This window comes from Crocodylus siamensis, chromosome 3, assembly GCF_052110815.1.
Source record: "Crocodylus siamensis isolate JL-2025a chromosome 3, ASM5211081v1, whole genome shotgun sequence".
NCBI classification, from domain to species: domain Eukaryota; kingdom Metazoa; phylum Chordata; order Crocodylia; family Crocodylidae; genus Crocodylus; species Crocodylus siamensis.
Genome location: NC_143397.1, coordinates 130,662,469 through 130,676,240, shown reverse-complemented (window position 1 = coordinate 130,676,240; position 13,772 = coordinate 130,662,469).

Here is a 13,772-nt window from a genome sequence, read left to right as displayed (position 1 = left end):
GCTTTTCTTCTGCTCACGGTGTATCTAGTACCCCTGAGAATTTTTCTCTGCTCCTCTTTGCTATGCTTCATTTGCTGTGCCTCACTTCCTTTGATCTGAGACCTAAGGAAAAGTGCCTTATATTTGAAAGCTTGTCTAACTGTATCCCAACAACATAGCTGATCCAATAAAAGATAGCACCCTATGAAATACTTGCCTTATGCTGAAGGGTGAATGAAAAGTAGGAGGGGTGCTGCATTTACAGCCTTTCACATAGTATGGACACTGGGCGATGTGTAGGGAGCACATGCCCCCCCCCCCCCCCCGGAGATTGGCTCTTACCGGCCAGGGATTGGGGGTGCCAAAAGAAGCTCCAGCAGCACTTCTGTTTTTGCCACCAGTGCTTCTGGTTTTGCTGCCAGCGCTTCCGGGATCGGCAGTACTCCACAGGTTGGCAATCGGCAGCTGCGGGACCCCACCCCTGCACCGATCGGTGATCAGCCGCTGCTGTCCCCCCCAGGCTCAGGTGGCACCAGTTGCCCATGCTATGGACTGGGAAGGGTTAATGAGGGAGTAGGGGAGAACTAGTGAGTGTTTTTGGCAAGAAGGACCTGTTCAGAGAAAATGGGCTGTGCTATCCTGCAGGGCAACACAAACCACTACAGAAGCAGCTTTGCAAAGTAGCCGGTGTTGCCCAGGCCTTCTGGTAGAGTGGGCAGATAGCTTTGTTTGCACTGGCAGTACTGGTTTCTATCATTGCATAGTTGCTCAGGCCTGATTTGTTTTCACTATGATTCATCCCTGGGTTAGCTAAGGACAGGGGGAACCGGATCACTTCTCTTCCACTCCCCTCTTCATCTTCTCTTCTCTCACAGCTTTGGCTCAGCAATTTCTATTCTGCAAAATTCATGCCACCAGGGTGTACATTCAGATTCCAAGGACAAGGCTTTTGGCTCCTAGCCACTTTTGACACTGCACTACATGCACAAAGAAGTTTTAGAAGGAAACCATTGTTATAGAGCAAGCTATAAAACATCTTTACAGAGATAGCCAGAAGTACACTCTTCCAGAAACTAGGGCACTTAATAGGGAGCCAGGAGACCTGGCTTATATTCCTGGTTCTGCCACTGACTTTGCCCAACTATAAAGCGCTCGCCTGTCTACACACCCAATTTAATTACCTTTCATCAAGATCACTGTGAACTTCCTCCTCTTAGGACACTCCTGTACCCATATTGCCATTGCTAATCCCTCTAAGACACAGACATTAAAATGAGCCTATTCCCCCCCTTCTCGTCAGATTCCCTGATTGATTACAGCTTTACCACACCAACTTTCAACTTCATCCTTCCCTTTTGAGTGTAAGCCCACCCTACATACATTCCCAGCCTACTTCCTTACTATACTTCACTCTAGCTGTTATGCCTTGCCAACATCACCTGCCTTTATACTCCTTTTCTCAGGTTTTTGCACTTTTATTTTTTCTTACACTTTTCCCCATACAACACCCCATTTTACAAATGTCCCTGTTCTAGCCCAACCACTACTCATATTTCATTAAAGATTATTACTTAAAGCATAATTTCCTCCCTAATCCACACAAGCAATGAGGCAAGAATAGTCACCATTTATCAAAAATGCATCTGAGCCAGTAAGATGGCTGCATCCCACTAAGGACCCATACAAGCTTATTGCTGTCACCTTTGTCCTGCTCTAATCACACCATTTTGTTATTCCCATTTGTTGCTTCATATTTACAATTAGATCATGAGTTCCTTAGGGCACGTACCATACCTTTTCATTTATACTTTTGAAAGGCTAGGACACTTCTGGACACTTCAGTCAACAGTCACAAATTACTTGAATAACAACATTTAATCAAGCAGTATAGCACCTCCCTGAGGTATTACTCCAGAAAAAAAAGGTTTAGAATGATTTTGGAGTGATAAATATGTAAGAGCAGCAAAATAGAAAACCAAAACCAGTTAATAGCATATTTTCTTGGGCTGCATCAGACAGAGGCACAACTTTGTAATCAAAATTTGTTCAGCGTAGAAAAACAAACTACATTTACATAAAACATCCTTTAAGCTACAGCATAGCCTATAAAAAGCAGGCATTCAAGTTAGAATGCGAGGTAGCTAACAAAAGTAAAATGTTCTTGAAAGAAAGTGTGGAAACACTAAATTGAATGCCAAAGCAGGTGAAAGCTTTGCCTGCCAGTAATCAACAGTTTTAAAATATTAATATTGTAGCCCAGCAGATACAGTCATTAACAAAATACAAGCAATTTAAGAGAATCTCCACTCCTAATGGAAATAAACTGAAAAAAAATGAGCTGAATATTAGTGGGGAAAAGCTTCCTGTCCTCAGTTTGTCAGACTGAAAAATTATTTCTCAAAGATAAGACTGGGACCAGTATTTGCACCTTGTTAAAAAATTAGGAAAAAAAACATACCGAAGAAAGACATTTTTTGTGCTGCAAGGAGGATGGAGGAGATAAGAACAAATCATTTAAATCCTTCCTGACTTTTAACTGAAAATCAGTTTACAGCCCAGACTTTTTCAGAATATTCCACAATATTATTCAAGTGGATTGTACTTCACAGTAGTTAAAAAGAGCACAGTATAATTTCTTATGTGTAGAGACTGCAGCACCCACTCCATTGTCATTGCTGGGTATCCCTCAATACAAGAATGAGTGTAACAGGGTGAGAGAGAGACAGAAGGAAAAGGGCCTGCTCACACCCTTTACCTTGCCAAGCCAGCCACACATGTTGGGCCAGCTGGAAGCTGAGAGGAAATACCGGCAGCATCCACGAAGGGAAGTCTTAATCAGGGACCCAGGGCAATCTATCAGCCTGTCTGGGATGCAAGAGTTCCAGGTTCCTGGTCTAGCTGGGAACCTCCACCACTCAAGACTGTTTAACTTACCTGTAGGGGACCAGGACATGGTGGAACCAGAAGACACCATTGATGATTGGCTGGAGCTTCCCATAAACTGCAATGAAGAAAGAGCAAGTGGAAAGGTCACTAGTCAGGGACACCAGGGATGGACAGAAGAAATTGGTGAGAGGCAGATACTCTGCACACATTTTTGTTTGTTTGTTGAGGACAGACTTTTGGGAATCCTGCATGGGAAGGATTCCTGTTTGCGAGGAGCACACCCTGGTGTGGACTGAATGGCCAGATGTTTCATATCCTTTCCCAGCCCAAGCTGGAGGGCTCGAGTGGCAAATAGTTACAGGAGGAAGGGGTAGATAGATCCTAGTGACACTAGAAAAGGCAGCACCAGCTATAATTTAGGTTTGCTAACACTTTCCATTACAAAGCTGTTTTCAGTTCCCTATACCTGGGTCAGATTTTAACCATTCAGTCTGAAATTTTCCAACATACCTTAGTGTTTGTCTGCCTCAGGCTTTGTCAAAAATGTTGCAGATTTATTTTCCCCAAATGTATTTGCAGTTGCTCTTTTTGTTGCCAGGGGCCTCTATCCCTCATACTCCAAACCTGAGAGCAGAGATAGCATCTCCCCTAACTTCTCATTTCTCCCCATGCTGGCATACAGGTAATGTGGAAGAGAAAGACAAAGACAGCCTAAGGGTGAAGTTACATGGTACACTTAGACCATATTAAATCAGTGGAATGTTAAGTAGTGTTAAAGTTAGAACATACTGTGAACAGTCGCAGGTTAAAAGTTAATGCCTTTTCTTGCCTACACAGCTCTGACTTGCCACTACAGGGCTGGAAATTAGGGACATAGCTAGGAGCCAGTACACATAACCTCTATTCCTGCTTTGAGTGGGTGGTGGGGTAGGCAGGACTGGGAAAGGTGCATCCTGGGATACCAGAAGACTGAAAATTTTTCATTTTTACTCCACGGAGCAGACTAAGGTTACTCTAACTTGAACTAGGTAGCATAGCTCAGGGTTGGCTGAAGTCATGCTTGGAGATGCTCAGAGGGCATTTAGCATGAGTTAACAAGCTTTAATGTGTGGATACTCACATTTTAAATGCCCTTAGAATGGTCTAAATTTTATGTGTAACTTCACCCTAACTCCAAGAGGAGGGGTGGCAGTGGGAGCGCAAGTCCAGCCTGCAGAAGAGGCAGGAAGTGGAGGAGGGTGATGGGAGAGACATGTATACAGCCATTTACAGCTCATTCACACTTGGAACCTAGGATACAGCTCCAGGATTCCAGGTTCAATATTTCCTTGCTATAAGCATGTACAAATATGCCCCCTCTTCCCCCTTTCCTCCTCATCAAGCTCACAATTTTTCTTTTTTGGCAAATAGTTTGCTGAAAAAAAAACAGGCAGATCCAGTTGTCCCTTTGTTCCTATGGATGATTCCCTTATTTGCCTATTCTGGTACTGCCCGCCTTCCCCCTCCCCACCTTTCCTCTTACTCCTCCTTTCCTACCTTTTTGTATTTAAATCACTCACTCCACTTTATGCCATGCTTTATGTATGTCCTTTCATAGCATCTGATGAAATGAGCTCAAGTTCATGAAAGCTTATGCTCTATGCACACTTTTACGTGTGCTCCAGGGTGGGATGCTTTAATTACAGTGACTTCAAGAGCCAGTCTAATAAAAGCACCACCCCATTTCCAGTGTCATTGTCCCCGCACTTAAAAATGGTGGTGGGGACACTTGAACTAAAGTACTAAAGTCTGTTAGACAAGCTTTAGATAAAGCACCCCTACTGCCATTTTTAAGTACAGGGGCACTGATACAGGAGATGCAGAAAACTGCTGGAGGAGTGCAGCAATTGCCATACTCCAACAGAGTCTACTCCGATGTGCCCTGAGACCTACATTTTTAAGCCTATGCTTCAGTTGGAGCACTCAGAGCATAGGACGAGGAATTCAGTTTAACCAAAATGTTTTGGGTTTTTTTTCTTTTTTCAATTTTTGGGGAGCCAAGACAGTTGAGGCCCAAGCAGTGAGGAGGCCAGCAGCCTTGGAGGCTTGCATTGTATCTCTGGGAGTGAGTATAATGCTGGCAGGGAAAAGGGGGATGTTTATGGTTACCTCTGACCTGTTTTTTGAGGGGCACAGGGCCATCAATCAGGGCACTGACTTGAGCTTACTTCATCAGATGCTATGAAAGGACAACACTCGTGCCTTGGAGAAGAGGCTGGGGCTGTACTGCTACAAGGATCAGGCCTCTAGGGGCTCCCTACCAGCATGCCAGCCTACAAATTGAGGTTTCAGGTGTGGCACCCTGCTCAAAAATGTTGCTGACCCCTGAACTATACTGTGTTGTTAGAACAACTAGAATAGAAGTAAAAAGATGCAGCGTTAAAAAGGATCAGTTGCAAGAAATTAAGAGACACAGCAGGACATGCTTTGATCTGCAAACTGATGCAGAACTTGTATTAAGGCCAAAGAGCAAGCATTTGCATCAGAGATGAAAACTGCAACATATAAATAAATGCAACATATAAATAAAGGCGTCTCTCCAGGTTGTATTCTTTTACTAAGTCTGTCTAAAATCTACTTTGAGATGATCACCAAGAATAGCCTGAAAATACAAGTATGTGGGGTATATATGAACAATATCAGATATGCTAACATCTTGATGAACTTAGTGCCATCTGAAAGTGAGCTACAATGTAGAATCAGGACTAACAGTTAAGCCAAAAATGATCTGTAATGATGATGGATGCCCTCAAAACTAAAAATATGCTAGCAAGGAAGATAAACAAGGCAACATATTAAATAAATGTTGATTAACATACCGGTGGAACAAGTTGTCTGCTTTGAATACAGGGGAACTATCATAACAATGGATAGCCAATGTGATACCATGATCTGGTCTGGAATTCAGCAAGCAAAATTTTAATATAATTATTATTATGAAACAAAAGTTAAGATTAATACTACTAAAATGTGTGGTTGGCACTATGTTATGGGGGGTGAGTTTTGGATTCTTAAAACAGACTTTAGAAGAGATCTCTTGGCTTGTAAATTCTCCTGCTACAGGAGCACTCTGAAAATTTTCTGGACAATGGTAATCTAAAACAGTGAGATATTACAAAATAGTGCTAATCAACACAATGGCCTGAAAGAAAGCACAGGATTTTTTATAAATCATACCATAGTCTTGTAGAAGCTTTCCTGTTGCCATGGATAATATGAGATAAGAATAAAGGAAAGTCATTCAGAGCAAGGCAGAGAAGAAGCTAGATAAATAACCTGGCAAAATAAACCCTAACTCAGCAGAAGTGGAGGTACTGAACAGGGTTGGGAACTGAGGTGGGTGCAAAGTCATAACTGACAGTGTCCAAAATGGAGACCTAACCAACCAGTTTGCTTCTGGATTTTCCTTTGATACTCATCACTGCAATACTCAATGGTTTCATAACCATTAATGAATTCAACTTTACAACACCCTTATAGTGATATGAAGTGGTAATTCTCTGTTTGTAAAATATGGTTGAGGCACAAGCATGTTACATTCAAGAGTGTCCACTGATTTGGGGTGCTTAGTATTGGAAACATAGGCCTCAATTTCTTAAATTATTTAGTATTTTATAAAACTTTATATACCGATTTCCACAGACTTCAGCTGTAGCTGCGAGTCCTTACTAGCACACTGGCAGATCTGGCCCTACCTGTCTCAAGTTGACCTGTCTGAAAAATGTTCAAAACCAGCCTATGGAAAACCTTGGCTTAACTCACTAGCTTAGCACCACAGAGTAAATCCTTGGCAGAGGCAAAGAGAGATTTTATTTTTACAGGAAACAAGATCAAGGGCATCTTTTTTTCTTCTTATAGGCTGTTGCTTCATTTACTCCAGAAGCCCCTGCCTCAGTTATTTCACAACTGCCAGTTTCTATAAGTGGAAGTGTGGGACCCTGCTTAACACCTCGGGACAGCTGGTAACCGACATTCAGGAAAAAACTGAACTCCTGAATGCCCACATTGCTTTGGTATTTCACCAGACTGAGAGGAAAGTCAAGTGAGATAAAGCTCATAGGGGACATGCCAGGACTGACAGCCTCCCCACTGTGGATGCTGAGTGGGTGCAATACCAGTTAGAAAAGCTAGACATTTATAAGTCGGCAGGACTGGATGGACTTCATCAGAGAGTGCTGAAGGAGCTGGCTGAGGTCATCACAGAACCCCTGGCAAAACTCTTCCAGAAATTGTGGTGCACAGGGGAGGTCCCTGGGGATTAGAAGAGGGCCAACATTGTGCCTCTCTTCACGAAGGGGAAGAGGGAGGACCTGGGCAACTATAGGCCAATCTTCCTAACCTCCATCCCAGGGAAAATCCTGGAAAAGCTCCTTAAAGAATCCATGTGCAATACGCTCACAGATGGTAAGATTCTGAATGACAGCTGGCATGGCTTTGTTGCAGGTAGGTCTTGTCTTACTAATCTCATCTTCTACAACCAGGTCTCTCACCACCTGGACATGGGAGATGAGGTAGACGTTGCATACCTAGACTTCCAAAAGGCTTTTGATCTAGTATCCCATGATTATCCTTGTGGGAATACTGGAAGATTGTGCTCATCTGCTTGACAGTTCAGTGGGTGGGAAACTGACTACAGGGTAGTGTCAGGAGGTGGGGGTAGTGCCTTCGGGGTCACCACTGCCTCCCTGCTCTGGAACTGCTTCCCGGTTGCCAAGGGGTTGCTCACCTGTGGTTAGCACGCGCCAGCCTCGCCTGCCACGACTTTGATGGTGACCCGGTTCAGTTCGGATTGTCCGGCGCGTGTCAGTCCAAAAGTGAGACTCCTCGAGTTCCCGGGGTCCCGTGTTGCTGAGGGCACCACCACCCCTACACCCTTGCCCATTCCACTGGGAAGTGACCACCTATCTAGGTAGGCCATGTGTCAGGATATCCCTCAAAACGTCCATAAAAGAAATGTAACGGTCAACACAAAGGTTACAGCCAGGGATTCACTAGAGTGAGGAGGCTGCTTTGACCCTCTGCTCCCGATATTCCCCTGTATGCTGTGGGGTTAGCACCCCTTCTCTAGCTCTTGCTGAGCTCTTCAGCCCCCCCTAGGGCTTCCTGAGGCCACTCAGCCTTCTCGATTACAGGCGCGGCGTTTCACCGTCAGTGATTGCCCCTGTATTACAGTTCATACGGTACCCGGCTCCTGCCGGGTCCAGCCGCTCCTGGCGGCATCAAACAGTCCGCTGCCATGCTGTGCCAGTTGACCGGGCTCCCAAACCCCGCTGGGGCTTACCCTTACCCCAGAAGGTTCTGCCGCATCTCAGGGCAGCTCGCATCCGCTCGAGGGTGCTCCCACTGGCATCGGCTCCTCCACGGCCTTCTTCCAGTCCCACCTCCCTGGCCATCGTCGGCATCTCTTTTATGCCGGACCTGGCCAGCTCTGCTCCTCCCTCCCCTGTGCACCTGGAAGAGGTGAGTTCCTGCCCGGCGTTTTGGGCCGGTGTGTGCGGGATTAGTGTGATTGCGTAGGGGCGGGGAGCCTCGGGGCCTGTCAGCTCCTTCTCTCCCTCACAGGTAGGACCCACAGAGTTCTCATGAATGGATCCATGTCATCTTGGTGTGAAGTGGCCAGTGGTATCCCTCAGGGGTCTGTGCTTGGACCAGTGCTTTTCAACATCTTTATCAATGATTTGGATGGGGGAGTGAAAAGCTCGCTGGCCAAGTTCACGGACGACACCAAGTTATGGGGCAGTGTGGCCACGCTAGAAGATAGGTTGCAGATACAGGTGGACCTGGACAGGCTAGGGAGTTGGACTTACTGGAACCAGATGAAGTTCAACACTTCCAAGTGTAAGGTGTTCCATCTGGGGGCAAACAGCCCTCAACAAACAGGCTTGGTGGTAACAGCTTGACTTGCACCACGACTGAAAGGGACTTGGGGGTAATGATTGACTGTCACATGAACATGAGCCATCAGTGCGATGTGGTGGCCAGCAGGTCAAACAACACACTGGCATGCATCACTCGCGTAAAACTAAGCAAGATATTCCCGCTGTACTCGGCACTGGTGAGACTGAACTTGGAGTACTGTGTCCAGTTCTGGGTGCCGCACATCAACAAGGATGTGGAAAAACCTGAGAGGTTCCAGAGAAGAGCCACTCATATGACCAGTGACTTGCAAGGCAAGCCATACAAGGAGGGGCTGAGGGACCTGGGCCTCTTTAGCCTAAAGAAGAGAAGGTTGAAAGGGGACTTGATAGCAGCTTACCGCTATATCAGAGGAGTACATCAGGAGCTCAGTGAACAACTGATCACTAGCCACCCCCAGGAAAGACCAGGACCAATGGATACAAACTCCTGGAAGGCCACTACAGGCTTAATACCAGAATAAACTCCTTCCCAGTCATGATGTCCAGAATGTAGAATAAACTCCCTCCAGAGATGGTGCAGCCAATTACCCTGGAGATGTTCAAGAGGAGATGGGATAGTCACCTTGCTGGGGTCACATAATCCCAGTTGTCTTCCTGCCTAGAGTGGAGGTGGAGTGGGGTGGGGGCTGGACCTGATGATCTGCAAGGTTCCTTCCAGCTTCTAACAATCTATGAATAACCTTCTAAATCCTACTAACTGTCTCCCTTATAACACAACTCACATTCACTCCATCCTCCCCAGCAGATCAATTTGGTACTCTCAATGAGGCAGGGGTCCAGCTGAAAAAGAAATGTGGTACTATGGGGTCATAAGGCATATGTTCAAAGCGAGCAAATAAAGGTCACAAGCAACTTTTATTCAGGCAACTTTTGTTTTATGAATGCTGGAATTTGCTCTGTTTATAATCTTTTACTGTAACTGTTTTGGATTTTATACCCTATGTATGGCAATTGTAAACATAGCCAAATTGTCCAGTTCTCCACTGTATTTGCCACTTGGGTCCTCACTTTGCACAGGTGTTAGTGAATGCAGAGGGATGTGTGAGCAGTTATCTGATTCCACCCACAGTTCATGGTGAGCTGAGGATGCTAAGCATATTGCAAGCATGTGCAAAGACTCAAGAGTAGAGAAGCTAAATCTAATCTTTTATGAGTTATCTGCTTCAGTTTAGTGGTTCAAAACTGATTTTGCCCAGTTCTTAGTTACCTTAAACAGCAGTATGGAACATTCACATGAAGGAATCATAAGGAAGGAAGGAATTTAAAAAAAGTAATGGTTTTAAACATCCTTAATATCAAACTGCAACAATCTGAATCTTTGAATTAAGCCATGGATTTTTCTGGATCTTCCTCCATCACTTTTCAAACATTCAAGCAACATTTAATATTACAATAGATGTAGTACTGCCATGTTCCAAGAGAGGACAGTAAAACACAAATCACCTTATGAGAAACAGCCATTTACCATGCCTGCTCTATTTCACACATGTGTAGTCAATTAATACAAGATCCAGTTTTAAACAAATGCATGTAACATCAACAGTTGCATTTTGAAAAACAGAAGCAAATGAAAAAGCACTGAAGGCAGAAAGAGGTAGGAGTGTTACAAGAAAAAAACCAAATGGCTCAGAATTGATAAACTAGGTTACTCTTGAAATTCTACCCAGCTTGATGGAAATTAAAAATCTAAGTCACTACAGTTAAGCACCTAGCAAATTGCTTTTGAAAGACTTGCCCAGGCTCCCCAGAACTAGTTCTTAACAAAAAGGCATTGGCTGCCTCTGTTATTATCTACGCTTGGGAGATCTAGCTGTCTACCACAATTGGCTCCTGGAGGAGACTAGGGATGCTGAACCAAACCTGTGGGCAGCAATGGAGTGGGCTGACCATTGGGAAAGATTAGACTTATTTCTACAGTGTTTTACACCAATGTCAAATGAGTCCTCCACTGGGCACAACTTTGACAGAGAAGCATGGGTCAAGCTGAACAGACTGAGATCTGGATACGGACACTTCAAAATAACACAAGATGAACGTCTTGGACAGCCCATGTGTGAATGCAAAGTCCAACAAATAGCACAGCATTTATTGAAAACTTCAATCTCTACAAATGCCAAGACAGGGTAGATGGAATCCAGACACTGAGTGATAATACCAGACAGTGGCTTATCCTTTGGAAGTTGGTGTCTGACACCACACAAATGAAGGAGTGGACCTATGAAAGGGAGACAGACAGTTCTTTGGATCCCTGTGCATGGATTCGGACAGGCAGCTATTAGAAACCAGAAACAGGGAATGTTCTGTATTAATCCAGTTCTATCAAAGAGTTCCTAGAATGGAGTTATTAGAATGCCCAAATGCGTAGTAATCTTGGGGATGGAGTGCATGCATGTGTGTCAAGTTACATTTGGAAAAACAAAAAAAAACTTGCATTAAAACTTTGTGAAGGTTGTAAAGTCATCCACCAAGAAGTAGGGAATGAATTGGCATAGTGAGAGAGGCTGTTGTCTGGGGGATCCCTGCCTCATCTGTTCCAGAATTCAGGAAGTGTATGGTGAATGAGACAGATGAATGGAAAGGATACTATTTACCAGGTAAGAACAACCTAGCAAAATGAATTCCATTCCTGCATTTAACACAGCTTTACATATGTGATATTTAAAACAGGCTTTTTGTAGTGGCTTCTAATAGTATGCGTCGTATTTTTTGCATACCCAAGCTGGAAGTCAGACCCCAAAGAAAGCAGTCACAGCAGTAACAGAAAACTGTATTAAAATACAGTGCTATAAAAAGGCCAAATATTCTGGAAAAAAAAATCTAATGTTACACTCAAAATAAATACCAAAAATTACCAAACACTTGACAATACTTTCCTTACTTTCTATATAACTCAGTACCCCAAACAGAAGATGGATATAATACTGTTTATGCCACAGTGCTGCTATGAAGATGAATTAACTGACATGTAGGGAAGACTCAGAAACCAGTCTGAAAGATGGTATAAGAATAGCGCTAAGAAAATTCTTTTTTTTTTTTTTAATTTTATGTAGCATCCGAGTCACTCTTGGCTCCTATTGCTTTGAATCTTAGGTGAAAGATGCGGGGAGGGGGCAGAAGTACATGAAAAACTTTGATGAAACTTTCACTGAGATCCACAGTGGCTGGATTGGACTACAAGGATTCAGCCCTGCAATCGGCTCTGCTTTGCAAGGCCCTTGCTAAAGGCACACTAATTTCAGTAAGTCTTCTTAGAGTCATGCTATTGGAACACCATTTTTGAACTTCCCTTTCATCCTTAGAAGCATTCATTCCAACTCAGAGGTATGGTATATGGGCAGGACTATGTGGAAAATATTTCCCCTGCTGCTTGCTGCAAATGGGCTTTCCCAGGGCTTTCTCAGGCCATATTTTATCTTTAGAACAGCTTAAAATGGTTTGATTTGGTTTCAGGTTTTTATTTAAAATGAATTGGCCACTTATTTTCTTTATATATTTTATAGAGAAAAGGATACTTGTAGGTAAATGTGAGTATACAGAGGGGACAACAGAGTAGCGTGGAGTGTACTCTTGCCATATACACTCAACAGCAAAATGATCAGCCAAGATACCTAGTATAATGATGGAACACAAAAATGCAGTCCACTTTGAATAACTTCTGATGAAACTCAGCTTTATATCCTATACTCATCTGCCAAACAGGGTTTGGCAAATGGATACGGCGAACAGGAGACTTGTGATAGCAAACACCCTTCCAATGTATTTTATTACAGAATATAATTAGTATTAGATTCAGCTCATCTCAAGTACCAATCTCCCTGGTATCTCAATTTTGTCTCATTTTTTTTCTGTGCTAACTTTTATTGGAGATAGAAGGGCATCACTTCGCAAAAGTCTATATACGTTTATGTCTATGTGCTAGATTTATACCTGGCTTTACTGTTGAAAAGGAACTTTACTGTTTAAAAGGCTTTACTTTGTTTAAAAGGAAAAAGCACAGGCATTAGAACAATTCTTTTCAAATGGTCAGTACCATTGTCCAGAGCTAGCATCTTCTCTTAATTTTCAGCAGCAGAGGTAAGATAAAAAACAATAAAGCAGTATGAATCATTTTTAGCTGCAACTCAGGCTACATCAGAATCTCTAAAAACAGTAGAATTTTGCTTAAGATTTGGATTAGCCTCATTATTTAGTTCCCACTTTAGTAGTACCCTAATAAGGGGTACAGGCATTATAAAGTTCTGTTCCCTGGAAGTCAACAGCAAAAATCCCTCTTTTACTTGGGTGGAATCATAGTGGACCCTAAAATTGTAGCTACGCTACTTTCCTGCCTCATCCTGTGAAGGATCCTTTGGATGAGATTCCAAGAACAACAGAAGAGTCTGTGGTAGCAAAAGTCTAGGGAGGCAGAAGAATCTATTAGGTGGTACAGGGACATGGTGCCTTAACTCGGACAGTCCTGGCCGCAGCAATTACCATGAGATATATACACATCACATGGAACCCATCACTTGTGGACAGGGGAAGGGCTAATGGAGAACAGGGGCAGGGAGAGGTAAGGCTGCTACAGAGAAACTTAAACGTGGCTAATTTTCCTCAGTTTCCATGAAAGAGTGCATCAGAGACTGGACATTTCTATAGGAATTTGTGGCAATTCTTGTCTCAAAGGAATATTTCCTTTACAGGATGGTATAACCTAACAAGCTGTCAGAGAAGAACTCTCCTCCCATTGTTCATCTCATCTCACCTGACCTATTTGTTATAAAAACTATTTAACAAACCCTGGAATCTCCAAGTGATTTGTTGCTATCACATAGAAGGAGAAATATCCAATAGGAACAGACTACTTGGTAGGAATACTTGAGAGCACTTCCTGTTTAAATGTCCTGAAATCTAGGGATGTATATATATTTATATAAGATAGTTATATCCATGGATACTAAAGCTTTTGAC